We start from the raw sequence: 20604 nt of genomic DNA, 5'->3' as shown, positions 1-20604 counted from the left end.
TTGCTCTGTGCGTGACAGGGGGCAGTGCCCCAACCCCCTGATTGGCCCTGCTCTGTGCATGACAGGGAGTGGCGCTGCAACCTCCCCAACGACCCTGCCTTGAGTGTGACAGGGGACGGTGCCCCAACCCCCAATCGGCCCTGCTCTGAGTCCAACCAGGGGTTGCACCTAGGGATTGGGCCTGCCCTCTGCCACCCGGGAGCAAGCCTAAGCCAGCAGGTCCTTATCTCCCGAGGGGTCCCAGACTGCGAGAGGGCACAGGCTGGGCTGAGGGAGCCCCCTCCGCCTCGAGTGCACAAATTTTTGTGCACCGGGCCTCTAGTGTATTATAATTGCCTATTTACTTATCTATATCCCTGGCCTCCTCTCCCTCCACCCTCCAGTCCCCACTGCCCCAGTCCCCACTGTCATCTCCTCCCACCCCAACTCCGCAGCTCAGACAAGCTCATGTCTACTTTATTGACCATTTTAAGTCCAGCACATAATGTGTGAATAAATACTCATTAAATCAATGAATGATATGTTCCATTTAAGAATAAACACACAGAAATCATTGTTTAAGATAGAAGAATTATAATATACAGATTTCTGATAAAGAATAAAAATGGTGATGTGAACTTTCAGGCACAACTTTGTGCTGGGGCCTGTGGTTTGGTAATCATGACTGTCAGTTCTGGGAAACCATCTTAGTTCCCTTGCTCCTCCTGTATTACAAAATTGCCCACAAATAAAATATAAAAGAAAATGAGTGTTGTATTAGTGAGCACACATGCCAAATAAATCTTACAGTGTAGACCAGGGAAATGGGAACATTCTTGAAGCTGTCAATAACTCACATCTCAAACTCAGGGAGAAAGGAATTTTTAAAAAGAAACAACTAAAAAAGCCATAAAGGCAAAGCTTGTAAGCACTGCAATCACTGGTCATTGCCACCATGGTGACTACCAGCAAGTCACTCACTGCAGGATGTCGCTTTGACAAGGCAGCTTCAGGTTAGATACAATTTCCAGTTTTATAATTATCTCCCCTTTCTCTCCCATTCTAGAAAGCATATCAAAAGCAGTAAGGAAGAATAGTATTACAAGAGGAGTAACCTTGAGTCCTTATTAACTTATACAGAAATATAAATCCTTCACAAACTTGGCATTTGAATTACTAGTAGTAACAAACCATTTGCACTGGACCTCACAGTTGATGACATCAATCATGGCATGAGAAACGCAGACCTAGAGCTGTAGCTCTCCAAATTTTTTGACTCGGGTCAGCGTAGACAGAGCAAAAGTTCCTGTGGTCCATATATCCCAGCAATTCCACTTTCCAATTAAAAAAAACACACCTCAATAATAACAAAGACTACAAAACTAAAAATTTGAAAATATTAGTTAAATCAAGAATAGCAATAATTGAAAATCATGATCAATTCAAGATAGACTCTGTGATGCACTGATAACAAAGACCCTCCAAATAACAAAAAATCCAGCTATTTGCCTGAATGTGTGCACATGTGCACATGCGATGGGAGTTTTTCAGTGTTGATTAGTATTACATAGGAGTGAGCATCTTAGAGGAATACTTAACATACTCTAGAATTCTCTAGTGGAATATTTAACAAAACAAAAAATGTTGAGTACCTGACTTTAGAAACCTTTAATAAATGCACAGATTTTCTAGAAAGTGGGCCATAGTATGTAGTGAAATCCAGAAACTCCAAAATAGAAGGTCTTGCATTGTCTGATTAATTCATTTGATGCTCATCAAATGGGTCCTTTCAGACCTTAAGCGGATCATGCAGTTTACCTTGGGAAACATTGCAATAAGACAGTCACCTAATCAACTGTTAATTTTAGCTTCCAGTATGGCCTAGCACAGCTGACTGCTTTCTAGAAGGCTATCTACATCTATATATATAAAAGCCTAATATGCAAAGTGTCCCCTTGGGAGATCGACTGGGAGACTGGGAGTTCAATCGCTTGCTATGATGTGCGCTGACCACCAGGGGTAAGCACAGAATGTAGGAAGGCCCCAGCAAGCAGCTGGGGAAGGGAGGCCCCCACCAGCAGCCAGAATAAAGGCCCCGGCCAGCAACCAGAAGGCCTTGACCGGCCAGGATAGCTGGCCAGGCCTAGGGACCCTACCTGTGCATGAATTTTGTGCACCAGGCCTATAATAATAGACAAACATGGTGATTAACCATACCTCCGCTACGCTTTCCATTGGCGAATCAGCAGGATATGCAAATTAACTGTCAACCAAGATGGCGGCCGGCAGCCACGCAGCTGAAGCGAACATGAGGCTTGGTTACCCCAGTGATGGAGGAAGCCGAGGTTCCACACCTGCCGCAGCCTAGCTCTGAGCTTTGGATGCAACAATGTTGCAATTATAGAAGCTAAACAAATCCCAGATACCTGCTTTCAGCCAGCTGGCCTCAGAGCTGGAGCTGCAACAAAGTTTCAATTACAGAAGGTAAATAAATCCCAGAATAAAAAAAAGAAAAAAAGGAGAGACTGGGAGCTTCAGTTGCAGGTTTGGCCTGCCTGAAAACAGCCCTTAGCCCCTCATCCAGGCTGGCCAGGCACCCCAGTGGGGACGCCCACCCTGAAGGGTGTGTGGGCAGCCTGAAAACAGCCCTCAGCCCCTCATCCAGGCTGGCCCGGCACCCCAGTGGGGATGCCCACCCTGAAGGGTGTATGGGCAGCCTGAAAACAGCCATCATCCCCTCACCCAGGCTGACCAGGCACCCAAGCAGGACCCCCACCCTGATCCGGGACACCATTCAGGGCAAACCAGCCGACCCCCACCCGTGCACCAGGCCTCTATCCTATATAGTAAAAGGGTAATATGCAAACTGACCCTAACAGCAGAAAGACTGGGAATGACTGGTCACTATGACACACACTGACCACCAGGGGGCAGACACTCAATGCAGAAGCTGCCCTCTGGTGGTCAGGGCGCTTTCACATGGGGAGCTCTGCTCAGCCACAAGCCAGGCTGACGGCTGCCAGTACAGCGGTGTTGGTGGGAGCCTCTCCTGCCTCCTCAGCAACGCTAAGGATGTCTGACTGCAGTTTAGGCCTGCTCCCCACTGGCAAGTGGACATCCCCCGAGGGCTCCTGGGCTGCCAGAGGGATGTCTGACTGCCATCTTAGGCCCAATCCCCTGGGGAGCAGACCTAAGCCAGCAAGTGGTCATCCTCCAAGGGGTCCCTGACTGCGAGAGGGCACAGGCCGGGCTGAGGGACCACCACCCCCCCGAGTGCACCAATTTTTGTGCACTGGGCCTCTAGCATATATATATAAGCCTAAGCAACCATTACGACTGGTTGGCCAGAATGACTGAACGACCAGTTGCTATGATGCACACTGACCACCACAGGGCAGACTCTCAATGCAGGAGCTGCCCCCTCGTGGTCAGTGCGCTCCCACAGTCAACCTCCTGTGGCCAGCCAACCTCTTGCAGTCCTGCCTCCTGCTGGCCAGCCCCATTCGGCCCCTATCGGGATTGGGCGAGATGGCCTGATCAGCCCCAATTGCCAGCCATGCTGAGGGACCCAACCCATGCATGGATTCATGCACCAGGCCTCTAGTAAAAATATAAACAGTCCTGAGGAGCTTACAGTCTACTAGGTTCTTTTTTTTTTTTTAAATATATTTTATTGATTTTTTACAGAGAGGAAGGGAGAGAGATAGAGAGCTAGAAACATCAATGAGAGAGAAACATTGATCAGCTGCCTCCTGCACATCCCCCACTGGGGAAATGCCTGCAACCCAAGTACATGCCCTTGACCAGAATCGAACCTGGGACCTTTCAGTCCGCAGGCCGACGCTCTATCCACTGAGTCAAACCGGTTTTGGCCAGTCTACTAGGTTCTTAATAAGTAGAGATCACATTAAAGATCAAAGAGACATATATGACTAGTATGTTGGAAAGAATGAAATCTTTCTTGTACAGTGTTTAGAATAAATACAATCCGTTTAATACTCTGGCCTCAATATTTGCTTTACTGTATCAAAAACCCAATGACCTGTATCAGCAAGTCACCCATAAACAAGATACATTGCCATAGGAGCAGTGTCTTGGAGACCAGATATAAGTCTGTGGTAATAAAACAGACCCAAAGTCTGGGTTTTCAGTTTATTTATTTTTTATGAGTTTTCAGTTTATTTAATACAAGTGTGGATAAGCATGAACCATAATTCCATAATATGTGAGCTCAAGGCTTGGGAATATGTGCATTGGTTAAAATGTAGCTGTAAAATACTACACTATAAGACTTGATTCAGCTTTTTAAATTTTTTACACCCGCTCAAAAATAGCTTCCATAAAAGAAAATCAGATACGTGAATAATTCACAACACAAATGCTCTTGTGTGGGTGGAAGCTAAGTGGTGTTTGCCTTTGTCTCATTTTATATGGTGAAATCTGAAATTATAACATAGATTCCTTTCTAAAATGGCAAACAAATTCTAAACCAGCAACAGACAGCTGCAGGACTGATGGGAATTTGCTGGTTGCCTGATAGCATCACCAAAACATACAGTAGGCCACAGTAGGTGTTTTCCCCAAGTCTTTTCATTGTCATTGTCTTTCTTTTTCTTTTCTCTGCCTAGACTGTAAACAGATTGTAAACTGTGTGACACAACAGAACCTGACAGATCATTCAAGGCTATTTTTGCATTGTCCACCAGAGCAAATAAGTCTTGCTTTTCAACCAAAAACTGCTTAACATGTGCACTTGACCTTGATGCCTATGACTTCATCTATTTTTTCAGAGAAACTTGAAGTTTTTGGAACCAGGGAATGATAGTAGGGACCAGATAAATAGGTGCATTAATCATGTTTTCATTTTTATTTTCTGTGTCTTATGTTTTGACATTTTGGGGACCTTACTGATCTGGGGAGAGAGGGCCCCTCGCAGGGCCAGCTAATTCCTAAAGATAACATTTTACCTATGAACATAACTTTCATATACAAACCAACCAATCCTGAGCCCATATCCCTCAACCACATCCTTTATCTAACTCTCATGTGCCAAGCCAGATTCCTCTGCTCTGAAGCATCCCAAGGCCAGGTACCAAGCAACTAGAGACCACTCCTATGACCCAAGCCAGCCAGAATTATTGGAACTCATCAATTTTAGCTGTTCATTCTGCCCTGCCTTGCCTTTTCTGCAGAAAACCAAACAAAGGTATTGGCCTGCGCTATCCTCTTGTTCCTTTCTGCCACCTGACCAAACCTGGTGCTCTTCACGTGGCCCTGTGTAACGTGGCACATCCACTCATCTCCAGAATTGTAAGTAATAAATTCTTCTTTCAATAGTATTGGCTTCTCTCAGTCAACTCCATAAATTAAATCCTATGGGCACAAATAAGACAAAGGACTTTTGTGGTCACTTTTAAGAACATGGCATCTTGGCTTTGAACTGGCTCAGAGACCAATCTACTTTCACGAAAGCATCACGAGTGACTACAGCACAGAGCCCAGGATGGTTAGCAGGCATTCTCCCTTCATCTCTGCCCATTTCCTACGTGGCACAGGAGTGCATGGGATGCACACTCTCTTGTTGACTTTCTATCGTGACATGAAAATCCAGAAAACTTGTGTGGCCTTCTGAAGAAAGAAAGAATGCAGATTGATAGAGAAAGTGAATATAGGGAGCCCTGTCCTCATGATTCATCACATGGAGCCACCAGAGTAAACAGCACTGATGATGATGATGACAGCTGTCAACAGGCATTTACTGAGTGCCCTGGCTCTGTGCCCGTGTGTTACATGCGTCATCCCATTGAACCCTCACAGCAAGGCCATGTGGTAAGTGCTATCATTATCCCATTTCAGAGAATTTAGAGATGAAGGTCACTGGATGAAGGTCACATATTTGATAACCAGTGCCCTGCGACTAGAGAGACCAAGTCTAAATCCATAGCCTATGCTTTAAACCCCTACTCTATACAACATCAGTCAAAACTGAACGAGGCTGCTTCTTCCATGACACAGAATTCAAGAGCACAGTCCTTTTTGTGAATGAAAGAAGTCTGAAGACCTCCACCCTTAGCTAGCATTTCTAATTGGCTGGTGAGTGGTGCCATGTTGCCTTCAAAACCAAACAAATTTCTGGTAGATATCCTGAAGTGGAGCCAACTCAAGGCAATATTGCATAATAAGCAACCATCTTGATTTCTAGTGATTGCTTTTCCTGGAATTCAGTGCCCTTGCTACCTCTGCAGCTGACCCAGATGACTTCACTCCCAGCACTTCCCTCTGTGATCTGGGCCTTAGGCCCCAAATTATTTCTCTATACAGTGGGGCCTTGACTTACGAATGTCCCAACTAACGAGTTTTTCGAGATATGAGCTATCTCTTGGCCGATTTTTTGCTTTGAGTTGCGAGCTAAAATTCGGGTTACGAGCCAGCTTCAGATACCCCACCGCTAGTTGGTGCAGCAAATGTCACAGTGAACGCCACAACATCAGCCCAGCATCACGTGTCTCACTCATTCACTTTTTGATTTGACATACGAGTAATTTGAGTTATGAGCTCTGTCATGGACCGAATTAAACTCGTAAGACAAGGCCCCACTGTATAACTAAACCCATCAGAGTTCCATCCCCTCTCTTTAAAATTTTATTTCATTTTATTTTAATTAAGTTTATTGGGGTGACATCTACACTAATAAAAGACAAAGATGCTAATTGACTGTACCTTTGCTATGCCCATCAGCAAATCAGGAGAGTATGCAAATTAACCCAAAAAAGATGGTCGTTAATTTGCATACTGCAGGCAGGGCGAGACAGTGCCTTCCGCCGCCTGCCTGGCCACCGTCCGGCTCTCCCGTGAGACCTGGGGTGGCCAGGCAGGACAGTAACGATCCGCCGCCTGCCCGGCTGCCATTTGGCCCTCCCATGTGTGACCCGGGGTGGCTGGATGGGACAGCAGCAAAGACAGGAGGAAGCCAGGCGGTGGAGAACGGAGGGAGTTCCCTTCTCCACTGCTTCTCTCCAGCCTCAGGAAGCCCTATTCTTGCAGGAATCTTCCTGCAACAGGCCTCTAGTTGGTTAATAAAATTATATAGGTTTCTCTATTTTTAATTTAAATCAATCAAGGGCTCTAGATTCAAATGGACCTGACTTCTAATCCCAGCTGTATGTTTTTAACTGTGTGACCTTGATCCCCACTTTCCTCATCTGTAACACTTCCATAGTAGCATGAACTTCCTCAGCTGTTTTTAATGATAAATTAATCTCATTTACTTAGATGGTTAGCTCTCAAACTAGATTTTTACAAGTTGGTGAACACTGTCAAATTATTTCTCCCACAGAACTATAACCACACATTCCCAGAACAGCATAGATATATGGTTAAACTAACATTAATACACATCACCATTGTATCAATTACTACTAATAAAACCAATTGTCAAGTATCCAAATATGTTATACAGCTAAATGGCATATAAATATTAAATGTGTGCTCAATTCATTAGAAAAATTCACTTCTTTTTATTTGCAAGAGAGGGTAAGAAGGGGGAAAAAATTCAGTTCAAACAAAAATAAGTTGGTAAGCAACTTCAGAAAGGATTAAAAAATACCAGAATTTCAGAATTTTTATGATTACTAGTAAGGATTGTTTTAGCTACAATAATAAAGCATATCCATCTTTAAAAATATTTGTTTAATATAAGAGCATATTCTGCACAAGACAAAGGCAACATTTTGCTAAAAATGCTTTATAGCCCCCTCCTGTTCTTTTCTTAGGGCCTCCTGTAAGTTGCACCCCAAGTGCAAACATTAAAATTAACCGTATGGCTTTTTGTCCGGAGACATTAAAGACATGTGCTTCTGTACAATGCAGATTTTCAAAACAGAGGCTGTCCATAACAGCACAAAATGAGATTTATAGAAAGACATTAATTTCTGAGACTTGATGTAAAAAAAAAGTTGAGCAAACCTGATGTATACTTGCATGAATGTGGGAGATGGGAACATCCAGTGAGCAGGCAAATAACCATATCAGCTCTACTTTCTGTGTTTGAAATGACTGAAGGGCTAAACCACATAAGGTCCAGAGTGTTGAGAGTTCCTGGGATTTTAGTTCTGTATGGTACTAAAAATACACAAGCCTCCGCCTTTTCCAACTCCCCAACATTTAATCTTCCTAAATTTCTTATATATTGATAAGATTCTGGCATGGGAATAGATTTAAAGACATAACTCAATACCGCATGATTTCAGGAAAAGTCAGTTGGTACAAATGATAAGCACATTTTAAATGCTGAACAGTAAGAATCTTCTGTTAAGTGTCAAAATAGGCGAATCATAACCCAAACATAGAGGTTGCAATTCTGTCAAACTCGTGGCCTGGTAAAACTGCTTTTCAGTACTCCTATGGGCGCGTCATTAAATTTATTCACGAAGCCAACATGTTGGCTAATATGTATGACAGATTAGATCCTGTCTCAAGTTCCACTTCCAAGGCAATGGCATCAGGCACCCCTGTTTTATTGAATACAACAGTTGTTTCTATGATCGTTGGAGTCTTTGAAGTGTGGCCACGGTTTAAGACAATACTTCTGCAAACACAAAAGTTGCTTGCTGTTAAAAGCTCCATGCGCTTTTGTCCTATGAACTGTACTGCATCTCATATTTCATTCCACCTTGATTAATGCCAGGGCAACAAGCACTGGCACTCTCCCAAGGCCTGCAACACAAGGAATAGCAATACAACAACCAGGTTCTTCATGAAACTTAATATTTTAAAAATATGTTTTTATAGGAGTCATGGTTTGATTCTTGGTCAGGGCACATGCCTGGATTGTGGGATAGGTCCCCAATAGGACGCAGCTGATCAATGTTTTCCTATCATCAATGTTTCTCTCTCTCTCCTTCTCCCTTCCTCTCTGGAATCAATAAAAATATATTAAAAATAAATAAATAAAATTAAGTGATGAAAAATATGTTTTTATTGATTTTTTTAGAGAGAGAGGGAGAGGGAGGGAGAGATAGAAACATAGATGATAGGAAAACATTGATCAGCTGCCTACTATTGGGGACCGAGCCCACAGTCCAAGCATGTGCCCTGACCGAGAATCAAACCATGACCTCTTAGTTCAAGGGTCAATGGTTCAACCACTAAGCCACACCAGCTGGTACAATACTTAATTTTTACAAGACTTTACCAGCTATCAGCAGTCTGATTGGTTGGTGGCGCACCATCATCAAAAGGCCAGTCAAGAACACAGATGCCTTCTTTCTCCACAAAGGTAGTATCATAACTTGCTTCATATATTCTTACTATTGTGGTAACTCTGTACTTAACTTCCTCTATAAAATTGTTTAAGGTCACATTGGTTGGATTGTGTGTAATAAAAAATCTCGTGTTCTTGTACGTGACTTCCATAGGAGCTGGGCAGTTCATTTGAACCTTGTTAATTTAGTTTCAAAACAATAGGGTTATGAAACAATTTAAAAATTAAGTACATAAATGATGTGAAGAAATGGAGTCTACTTCAATATGCTCCACTTGACATCCTCAGTGCTTTGAGTATGAAGTTGGGAGTAATGGGAAATGAAATGAATCTCCTAATAAGAAGCAGCAATTCTTCAATCCAATAACACTTGTTTCATATGTAACAAGTTTACTCCAAGGAATGACACTAGTTTCTGGAGCCAAAAGGGGGTCAGCCTCTTTACACCCTGAACAAATATGACCTGAGAAATCAGCCATAAAAAAAAGTGGTGGCCTGGCACATCTGCTAGGAATTCAAAAGAAATGTAGGACGTTCTGATACAACTAGACAGTAGAGTAAATGAAAATTAAGCAATGGAGCTAAAAGAGAATGTGGTCAAGAGGTTAATGGGGGAAAAGGAGGGCCTATGTAATACTTTCAACAATAAAGATTTTTTAAAAAGCAGAGAAAGTTAAAAAAAAAAAAGAAAGAAAAGAATGCAGTCTACAATTTTGCCAAATGTTTGCAGCTCTCATGTCGTGAAATTCTAGAAAGATACTTTTAAATAAATTTAGCAGAAATGACACAGACTTTGACTCCACCATTGCCCCTCCCCTTGTTCTCTGGAGATATTATTGCCACAATAATTGCAGTTACCCACAAGTAACATCATATAGCAGAGTCTAGTCACGAACAGGAACTCCAGACACTGTGACTGTGAATGCTAATCCTTATGTGGTCACACCACCATTGAATGACCTTGGGCAGGGCACCTAACATCACCTACCTGACTCAGATACCTCACCAACGAAAACCTCCAGGAATTTACAGGATAAGTTTCCAACTCCTTACATGCACAAGCTGCCCTCCAAATGCCTTTACAATGCTTAACGTGGGATCACTCAGGACAAATGAAATTAGTCTTGTTCCCTAGAATAATTCCGTCATGATGTGTTCTGACCACCAAGACAGAAACCCATGTCTTTCAATTCAAATCACAACCACCTTTTAAAATATATTTTTTAGTGAGTTCAGAAAGGGAGAGGGAGATTTAGAAACATCAATAATGAGAATCATTGATCAGCTCCCTTTAGAGATCTTATGTGAAGAGAGAGGACCTTGCCATCTGCATGGTGCCAGATATTTTGGAGGGTGTGAGACTGGAGCCACTGCAAGCTGATTTTCTTACCACTCCAACCTCCAGCCTGCAGGGGCACCAACAGTCCTATGAAGACTCCACTGACAGACCACAGGTCTCTTTCTAACAAAGATCTCCCGGAAGGAACTAGGAGATAGAAACAAACCTACTACAATGAGGCAACACCAGCTCAAATAACGGGGAATATCTGGGGTAACTACAACCCCCTTATGCTGTAAGGAGTTTCTCCATACAGCATGTTGGGTCTAGGACAAACGCAAGCTACAAATTGCCTTTCAAAATCACATTTATCAGTGAGTATTCACACAACCTTTGAACTTCAATTTTGTGACAAAACCGTTTCCCAATATGCATGTGTTTTTCTCACTTTGTACCTTCTGGCTGTCAAGTGGAGCATGTTGACTGGTACTTGGACATACTTACTGCAAAACAGTGTGTGAACAAATCCAGGTGACACTTCTCCAAAGCTGCCAATTTTAATCTTAGATAAAGAGCAGCCCAGGCAGGTGAGGGGCAGGTGGAGATGGATAGTAGTGGAGAAGGCAGGGAAATTATTGCGAATTTTATGTTTTTCTCTCTTACAACTAAGGTATCCTGTATGTTGGACAAAGTTGGCAAAACATTAACACAGGGGTGCTAAGAAAAAACTGCCACTTCCCCTCTTCCCCATTGCTTAGAGTTCTGACAACCACACTCTGATTTTTGTTTTATTTACCTCATTATTATTTCTGCTAAAATATTTTAAAGCAAGTACCAGCCATCATGTCATTTGACTCTTAAATACATTGGTTTGAATCACTAAAAAAAAGGATTTTAAAAATTAACATTATCCTCATATCATTCTTTTACCATCCAAGTTAGCAATAATTTTTAATATCATCTAATACCCCTTTATGTATAATTTCAAAATGTGAAAAATTGCTTTTATAATTTATTTAAATTTGGATCTAAAAAGTTTCATACATTGGATATCATTGTTATTTCTCTTAAGTCCCTGTAATCTATAATAATTTCTTCACTTTTCCTTATGCTACTTATTTGTTGAAAAAAAATCAGGTCATGTTGACCTGCAGAAGTTCTCATATTCTGGATTTGGCTTATTATATTTTTCTCCTGTCATTTAATATGTTCCTCTATCCCCTATAAACTGGTAGCTAGAGCTAAAGTCTTGATGGGATTTGAGTTCTTTTAGGGAATAGGCAAGAATGCTTTATAACTGGCCGTTTGTGCTTCATATTAAATCACATCAAATGCCCTTAAAGCCTGTTTGCTCCATTTTAGTGATGTTTACATTGCTTAGTGGATTCAAGTGTTCTCAGTCTAGTTCCTCAATTTTACATTTTCTCATCAATTTTTCACCTAGTGGTTTTAGCAATGATTTGACAATCATTTCCTAGATCTATTATTTGACTAGAAATTAAAAATGGTGATATTGTAATTTTATAATACCTAATTGTCTTACTAGATCTGTTTCTTCTACAATGAAGCAGCTTTTGCCCACCACCCTGCCTTATTTTTCTTCCTCTTTTCCTTTTCTGCTATTCTTCCACCTTTTCCCCACCTTTGTTTAAGTCTTAGACCTAGAGTTACATAGAATCAGTGCTCATTATCAGTGTTGTTGCTGCTATTTCCCCCATCATCTCAGGATGGAATCATAAATACCTATATTCTGACATCTTTATGTTTAAAACTATTTTCCTATTGCCTTGATATTTAAAGGACAGCTGGGGTAGATGACACAGCCTTGTTTTTATTTATTTTCTCTTCTTTATTTTTTAGTTACAATTTACTTTCAATGTTATTTTGTATTAGTTTTAGGTGTACAGCATAATGGTGAGACAATCATACTTTCCAAAGTGTTCTCCCCATTATTTCTGGTATCTACCTGGCACCATACATAGTTACTACAATATTACTGACGATATTCCCTGTGCTGTACTTTACATCCCCATGACTATTTTGTAACTACCAATTTGTACTTCTTTTTTGTTGTTAATCTTCACCTGAGAATATTTTTCCATGGCTTTTCAGGGAGAGTGGAAGGGAGGGAGGGAAGGAGGGAGAAAGAGAGAGAGAGAAACATGGACTGGTTGCCTACTTGCATTCGTCCTGAACACGGTCAGGGAGCAAGCCAACAACCCAGGTAAGTGGGCTGATGCTCCAACCACTGAGCAAACTGGCCAGGGCCAATTTGTACTTATTAACCCCTTCACCTCTTTCATCCAGTCCCCCCATTCCCCTTCCACTCTGGCAACAACCAGTCTACTCTCTAACACTTGTTTTTAAAAGTGGGAATGAAAATGGTCCAAGTATTCAACAATCAGGGAGTGGTTGAAAAATAAATTATGGCCAGTTAAAAATTAAACCCTGGACCATACAGCCATTATATATGCTACAACCACTGGAAAATAGAAAATGGTATATAAACCTTGAATGGTCAGATTTGTGTTTTAAAAGTATAAGGATGGTATGTGCATGTGTGTTCAGCAAAAAGCAGGTCAGACACACGATACAGTTAACAGTGATTTTCTCTAATAGAATAATTGATAATCTTTAGATTCTCATTTGTGCTTTTTTTTTCATTTTTAAAATTTTAGGACTTGTGGAATTGAAGCAAATACAATATATACTTTTAAAGCTAAATAAAGATCTAAGTTTTCAAAGTTTATTTTTAATGTGGTGGTTTAATCAATACCACAAGCCTCAGTGTGCCAAAGAAAGAGCAGCGTGATCTAATTAGCAAGCTCAGGTCTTGGTGTCTGGCCTGTGCTAGGTGCTCAATCAATGTTTGCTGGTGATGAAGAAAGCTAAAATTAGTCTGCTTTGAGCAGATTCATTCTGGAAAGTACAGTTAACTGTTCTGAGTCAAACTCCCGCCTCCCGGGGTTGAGGAAATGAAGTAGCATACCTGGAAAACTACCCGCCTTCTGTCTGGCACATAATAGATTCTTCTATCATTCATCCAGGACAGGAAGATAAATTATTAGCACCTTATTCTTGATAACTAATTGGGATATATTCAGTTTTACTTTTCCTGAAAAATATAAAAACAACACGGACAGATTCAGTAAAAAGAGTCCGAGCTAGCCTATTAGAGAGTGTTACAGAGAAATACAGAGAAGAAGGAAAAGACCAGAGAGACAGAGAGAAAAGCAAGACAAATTTGTTTAAAGACCATTAGAACCTATAGTAGTTAGGCCATCTGCTCACTTGTAAGATGGAAGAACTCTAAATTGTTACTGTGTTACAAAAAAGAGAAGTAAATAAATATACACCTACTTCTTTAAGTAATTGAGAGGTCCTCAAACTTTTTAAACAGGGGGCCAGTTCACTGTCCCTCAGACATTCCACACATGCGCACTGCGGGCCTGGGACGAGTCGGCTGCTAAGCAGGACAGGCAGGGTGGCAAAAACACCCGGGGGGCTGGATGAATGTTTTCGGCGGGTCGCATATGTCCCGCGGGCCATAGTTTGAGGACGCCTGAAGTCATCAATTCAGGTTAGTAAACTCATCACTGGTCTTACAACAGCTGCCCCCAGTGGGGCTGACCATGAACAGCACCTGAGCAACTGAATCAGAATTTGAATGTGGATTGGTAATCCTAGAATATTTAAAAACATCTCTTCACGTGACTATGATGGCTAGTCAGGTTTAGGAACTACTAGTCTATACTTAGGACCACTCTCTGTCCCACCTACCAGGACAGACCCAGAGCACTTATTACAAGAACCCCCTGCTCTTACACAAATCTCTCAGCAGAGATGAGCATCATGGGTTCTCCAGCCTCTGCCTCACCCCGAAGGCACTCTCAGAAGGATGGCCTTGGACCATTACTTCCATTGTATGACTGAAGACAAGACTTAGAGAAAAACTACCCCTTAAACTTAAATTCACATTAAAACATTAACCAATACTCAGATTCTCCCCAGGAGTGGATTTGATGAGTGGGGAAGACTAAGGCATAAACTTAAGTGGGGAAAGAGAATGGGCAACCTGGAGCATCTCAAAGACAATTGCTTGTGCTACTTCACTGTTTTGTTCAAGTCAATTGAGAAAGCCAGAAATAAATACAGATTTGACTTTAACTGCTGATTATTTAAGAACTTTTGCTCATTTCTTCTTTACCTCTCTTTGGTCCACAGTTTTTATAAGAGTCAAAACAAGAAAGTTATTTGATAGTAAGGTAATATGGTGGAAGAAAATTCCAGCAGGGCATAATAAAATGCAAGAAGTTCATCAAAAGGCTGATGAACCTTGGGGTTTCAGCAGGGCTGAAGATCTGCATACATTATTGCCTGCTGCCAGACAGCTGAAGGCAGTTCCCCCAACCTGATAATCTTTTACTGTTTACCAAACCTTACCTTTGATATGTATATCTGCTTTGCTATAGGGCAAAATGTGTGAATAAAAAGCCCAGGGTACGGGAGATTCGAAGAACTTAGTTGCTAAAGCTAAGCCTCCCCTGGCTCCCCCAAAATGCCTCCAAAATTTATATTTCATGTCTAGTCTCCTTATTAATTTGCATTGCAGCCCTTTCTCCAGATTCCTGAACCCTAGTAGATTCAGATAAGACCCTGGCAGTCACATTGCACAACTACTGAGAAACCAGTCAATACTCTCTACCAACATAATGTGCCATCCAATTTATGTTACCTTGTTCTGGTTTAATCCTGATCTGTTACCTGTAAAATAAGGACATGCAAAGATAAAGATAAGGGATTAAGTATTCTTAAAAGTAATCTACACTAATAAAAGAGAAAAATGGTAATTGGCGTACGATGCTACCCTTTTCATTGGCTAATCAGGGCTATATGCAAATTAACTGCCAACTAAGATTTTGCCCTGCCCCCCAGCCATGATCGGAGAATCAGGTGCCTTTTCTGCCCTGGCCAGTGATAGCAGGTAGTAGGGGTGGAGCCAGCGATGGGAGCTGGGCATGGTCGAAGCTGGCAGTCCCAGGAGCTAGGGGTCCCTTGCCTGGGCCTAAAGCGAAGCCCACAATCGCGGGGCCGCTGCAGCTGCGGGTCCCTGCTGCCCGGGCCAGACGCCTAGGCCAGAGGCGTTAGGCCTGGGCAGGGGGGGAGCCTGTAACTGAGGGGAGCTGGGGGTGCCCTGCCCAGGCCTGACACCTCTGCGGAGGCCTCAGGCCTGGGCAAGGGACCGATCTGGTGATCAGCGATCGGATGGTGATGAGGGTCAACTCCTCTGGCCGAGGCATCAGGCCTGGGTGGGGGGCGGAGCCAGGGATTGGGGGGATATGATGGTCCCCTTGCCCAGGCCTGAAGCCTGGGTCAGAGGTGTCAGTCTTGGGCGGGGGGTGGAGCAAGCGATCAGAGGGAGATGGGGGTCCCCTGCCCAGGCATGATTCCTGGGCCAGAGGCCCCAGGCTTGGGTGGGGGTCAGAGCCAGTGATCGGGGGGAGATGTGGGTCCCCTGTCCCTGGCAGAGGCGTCAGGCCTGGGCAAGGGGCCGATCCTGCGATTGGAGGGTGATGGGGGTCAACGCCTGAGGGCTCCCAGTATGTGAGAGGGGCCAGGCTGGGCTGAGGGACACTCCCCCCTACACACACCCAGTGCACGAATTTCATGCACCGGGCCCCTAGTCATATTATAACAATGAAAGAGAAAATATTAAGTCAAAACCCTCATAACACCGTGTACACTCTAGTCTCCGCATTATATCTGCCATTTCATTACAGGGGCATCACTTTTCTGCAGAGAGCTCTCCTCGACCAGACACTCCAGACATGGTCATCCTTCCCGTGTTGGCTTTTCCTGTTCCTAATGGGGGCCTTGTCGATAGGAAGGAGTAGTTACTTGGTTCTTAAATTAACATTCAAGTGACCGAACTTACAAATTTTAAAACCTGACTTTTATTACTTTCAGTCCAAGCTATGACAGTATTTACTCATATAAAATGAGTAAAATAAGAATGTAGCTTTCAGATTTTCTCTGACAAGTTTTTAGAAGCTCCAGTTGGCAAACTAAATTGCTTAATCAGTCCCATTTACAAATTTAATTGATTAAATAGTCTTAATTTTAAACTGCATTTATAAGTGTAATATATTGGAATTTATTTTTACATACCTTCAATGTCTTATGGGACAAATTTGTGACAATAACAAGCAAAAAGTTTCCTAGCATTTAAAGGTATCCTGTTACAATTCTAATCAAATAAATTTAAAAATATTGTAAATTGAGTTTTGTTACATATTCCAGTTTTCTTTACAAACTTAACATCTCTTATGCCTTTCAACTTAAAATCTCAAGATTAAAATGTTACCCACTTTATAATGAAACCACAAGAAAATCTTCTAGGGTCAGAATGTGCTACATTCTCCTGAAGTAGCAAACATACTGGCCCTTTTTAGAGAAGCTTAATTTGGGTAGATGGAATTCAGCAACCCCTAGCCTCGGCTGGACTCAACTAATCTCTTTGCTGCCTGACTGAATTCTGCATTCTTTTCCTACTCTTTTTGTCTAGCTCTGTGCACGAAAGCCCCCGTCTATCTAAAAACCATCAGCCTTTTATTATGTAGCCCAAAACTTGTCCAAATCACAATTACTCCTTAAGGTTGATGTGTTAAACCCCCCAAATCCCTTTGAAATGCACATATCCTAACTTGGATGGAAATCACATCACTGATTTAATCCTCACAACACCACCATCACCACACACACAAGAAGAGGCACAATGAGAGAACAGGCTATTATGCAAAGAGTCTCAAGGTTTTTTAAAAAAACATTTTTTGTTGATATTTGTTTAGAGTGCTCTGTGGAAAGAACATGAGCCTTTTTGTGAGCAGTTTTTGAAAGGCTTGTCTCCAGGGTGGGTACACACAAGATATTGCTAGGAGAAACTTTGTTGTACAAAGACAGTTAGAGCTGAAAGGAATTTGATGATCATTTGGTCCAACCTCGTGATGTACAAAAAGAAAAACTAAGCTCCAAAAGGAGGGACGGAGGGAGGGGGAATTCCTTTGCAGAATGTCTTCTGTGTTCCTGGCACTGTGCAAGTTAACCTTCAATTGGGATGCACAGGTGGTGCTTGATAATCCTTTTCCACTCTCTTTCTCCCTCGGACAGTTTGCAAATGTTACCATGCAAAGGGTGAACTTACTCAAGTCCACCCATCTCCTTGCCCTGTATTCTTGTAGACAAGCTGGCCTTCCCTTCCACTGAGTCAGTGGAAGTAATCACACATTCACTACTTCAAGTTTCTAGGTCAGACTCACACGTACCTCAATTCTTTGTGAAGAGAAGCCAAATTTCAGTGGACTGAGAGGTAAAAAATAAAAAGATAAGTAAATAGAGACCCTCTTTCTAGAAATTCAGAGAAGGGGAAGGAGCAAGATTGGACATAAGTGGAGATAAGGGTGCAGGGTCAAGGGAAGGATGGAGAATGGAGAGAGTTGAGCATGTTCATAGGAAACTGGGCAGAGGACACAGAAAGAGAACAGAAAGGAAATGATGACAGAGCAGGACCTCATAGAAAGAGGGAGGGGCACAGGTTGAATTTGTAGGAAAGAGAGGTATTTCATTCTACAAAACAGGAGGGAAGAAGGTGGAGATGGGTGTAAATACTTCTGAGGACGTTAATGAAAGAACTGGTTCAGATGATCACCCTAGGGAGAGCCACATGTGGCTCACGAGCCGCGCTTTGCTGAGCTGCAGTTTGCTGACCACTGCCCTAGGGTCTGGGTTAAATGAAGAGGGGAATACAGAATGGGTGAACATGAAAGAATCTAGGATCTGAACACCTCCATGGAACTGAGGGCATAGATGAAATAGAAGGGCAATGGAGCTTAAAATTTCAGGATGGGACAGTCCTGGGTGATGACACCACAGGACAGGGCTGTTAAAAGTCCAGCATGGCGAAGTAGAGGCCAAGTAAAAACACTGGGCTTGAAGGTCAAGATCAGAGGAGCCAGTGGGTCAGGAGGGCCATTGCCTAGACTCTGAACTCAGCCAGGTTGACAGTTTTCAGAATTTGGGGGAGACAAAGATTGTGAGCCTGCTGCCAAAATCTTTCGTGAATGCACACATTGATCAGCAGGTTAGCACATGACAGGGATAACATAAGGATGAGATGTGAGCCTCAGAGTCAAAGATAATTTTATAGGAGAGGGTGGAACAGTGGTCTGGCAACAGCTTTGGAGAGCAAGGGAGACATTAATTCCAACTTCCAGCCTGAGGGGCGAAGGGCACGTGAGAAGGAGCCCCTTTTCCTTGAGAAGGATACAAGGTACAACTAAGGTCTTATTTGACAGAAGAAGATAGGAAACGTTTGGTAGAAATGGTAAGGATATTGAGACTCTGTGTATAAAGGAACTAGAAGCCTGGTGCACGAATTCGTGCATGGTGGGGTCCAGCTGGTCCACCCCAATCATGACCAATTGGGCTGGGCTGGGCCAGGGGGAGGAGACACAGGTGGTTGGCTGGCAGGCCCTGACCCCTGGTTGAACTCCTGGTTGAACTCCCTGTTGAGGAGACAATTTGCATATTAGCTTTTTATTATATAGGATAGGTTCCAAAGGGCACGGTTGAAAGGTGAGGGAGGGAGACAAGGGACAAAAAGCATCCTGGAATGGTATGATGTAATAGAATAAACACTAAAAAGGCCTGCATCCAAGGCAGTGGCTAACGATGTGAGAGACAGGAGACAGAGAGACCTCTGGCCTCAACTTACTAGCTGTGTAACTTTAAGGGATTTTTTTGCTCTCTCTGTGCCTCAGTCACATCATTCTGAAATGAGGATACTACTAGTACTTACCTCAAAAGGTTGTGGCTTCTTTGAGGAGTAAATGTGTTAATACACATAAAGCACTTAGAAAACTCGTCAGCATATAGTGCTTGACAAGAAGCACTTGCTTTAGAAGGAAAAACATTCCCACTCCACTCCACACTTTCCCTCAAGTGATGAGCATCCCATTATATTAAATCCTGAACAATACACCTTCACTTCCTGTCACATGTAGCAAAAACCCAGCATGCAAAAAAACGGAAAGAAAGAACAGAGAAAGGTCTGTCAGAGTCACTGGCAGATAGAATTTTTTTGCAAATATATCCAATGGCATGTAACCATTATCTATCCCTTGAAAGGAAAGAGATGAGAAAGTTGGTTTAAGACAGTGAGAATCTACAGCTGTAAATGTTAAAGGTGGTCAGTCAATAAAGGTATCCAATATACAACTCAACAACAGCAAAAAATATCAAATAACTAAACTAAAATATGGGCAAAGAACTTGGGTAGATGTTTTTCCAAAGATGATAGACAGATCGCCAATAAGCGCATGAAAAGATGCTCAGCATCACTAACCATCAGAGAAATGCACATCAAAACCATAGTAAGTTACCACCCCACACCCATTAAGTGTTAGCAAGGATGTAGGTAAATTGCAACTCTTGTAGTCTGCTGGTGGCAACGTAAAATGGTGCTGCCACCCTGGCAAAAAGTACGGTAGTTTCTCAAAATATTTAAAATAGAACTGCCATGTGATCCAGCAATCCTACTTCCGGAATTGAAAGCAAGGACTAGAACAAACACTTGTACACCAATGTTTACAACAGCATTACTCACCATAGCCAAGAACTGGAAACAACCCAAATGTCCATCAGCAGGTGCCTGGATAAACAAAATATGCTATATACATAAAAAGAATATTATTCCACCTTTAAAAGAAGGGAAATTCTGATACAAGCTGCAACATGGATGAAACTTGAAGGCATTATGTTAAGTAGAATATCCAGTCACAAAACAGCAAGTTCAGTATGATTCCATTTACAGACCAGGAGCAGAAGCAGTCAAATTCATAGAAACAGAAAGTCGAATGGTGGCTACTAGGGGCTGGGAGTTGATGCTTAATGGGTATAGGATTCCAGCTCTGCAAGCTGGAAAAGCTCTGGAGCTCTGTTTCGCAGCAATGGGGTGACATTAACACCACTGAACTGTACACTTCAAAACGGTTATGATGATGAATGTTACATTGTGTTTTTTACCACA

At 42.4% G+C, this 20604-nt stretch overlaps 1 pseudogene; it reads right to left on the bottom strand.

Annotated features, from left to right (window-relative positions):
• Window positions 1-8494: 8494 nt before the first annotated feature.
• On the bottom strand, window positions 8495-9411 carry LOC102767877 (annotated as a pseudogene).
• Window positions 9412-20604: the final 11193 nt, after the last annotated feature.

The sequence above is a fragment of the Myotis davidii genome, unplaced genomic scaffold (genome assembly GCF_000327345.1).
Source record: "Myotis davidii unplaced genomic scaffold, ASM32734v1 scaffold581, whole genome shotgun sequence".
Lineage (NCBI taxonomy): Eukaryota > Metazoa > Chordata > Mammalia > Chiroptera > Vespertilionidae > Myotis > Myotis davidii.
Note: the sequence above shows the minus strand (reverse complement) of the source record. Positions and strands in the feature narration are given on the sequence as shown.